The sequence below is a fragment of the Corylus avellana genome, chromosome ca7, assembly GCF_901000735.1.
Source record: "Corylus avellana chromosome ca7, CavTom2PMs-1.0".
Taxonomy (NCBI): Eukaryota; Viridiplantae; Streptophyta; class Magnoliopsida; order Fagales; family Betulaceae; genus Corylus; species Corylus avellana.
The window spans coordinates 16,333,589-16,334,355 of NC_081547.1; the positions used below are offsets into that span (position 1 = coordinate 16,333,589).

Below are 767 nucleotides of genomic sequence, written 5' to 3' on the forward strand. Positions count from 1 at the left end.
ATTAAAATTTGTATTATTCTACGTGAGCTTGTCGTCATGTTATTGTGAATAATCGGATCGTTTTATTTATTTTCTGAACTTTGGAACCAACCAAAGGTAATATATAAAACTCATGAGTAGACATTGTTGGATTATCTACCAGGCACCATAAACTTATTTAGGTATTCTTGGTTGCTCTTTAGGATCGGATATATATATATATATATATGTTTGTGTGTGTGTGTGTCATTGGATCGGATAAATCATAAATCAGAGGGTCAAAACAACATAAAATAAAATAAAAAAGCAAAAAAATTACACAACTAAATTTGGTGAGCAGCGCCGTCTGTGGGGATCGAACCCACGACCACGTGGTTAAAAGCCACGCGCTCTACCACTGAGCTAAGACGGCTGGTTGAAAACTTTGGTTGTTTCTATACATATAACCAACTGTTTCTGGCATTGCCTATCTCGATTTCCCGTGCGCATGACCATAATCACTCTTGCAACTGTTTGTGGAGGATCCTTTTAACCTTGCACATGAGAAAGCAATTGAAGTAGATGTATAAATGCTGCAATTAAGCTGAGACCTCATGAATTTGAAGTCAGAATCTTCATAAAAATAAAATAAAATAAAAACTCTTCAGCATATAAGCATTCTATTTGGATATTAAAAGTTAGATAAGCAGCTACTTCTCTCCTGTAGAAATTCTCTATATCTCTATACCTACTTCTCTCACCAACCATTAACCAACTATAATTCATTTCCCCGATCAAATAAAAAAATG

At 34.7% G+C, this 767-nt stretch overlaps 1 non-coding gene across 1 annotated transcript; it reads right to left on the bottom strand.

Moving 5' to 3' along the window:
- Positions 1 to 319: 319 nt before the first annotated feature.
- Positions 320 to 391, bottom strand: TRNAK-UUU (transfer RNA lysine (anticodon UUU)). The gene has a single exon. It is a non-coding gene; the product is annotated as a tRNA-Lys (tRNA).
- Between the last annotated feature and the right edge of the window lie 376 nt (positions 392 to 767).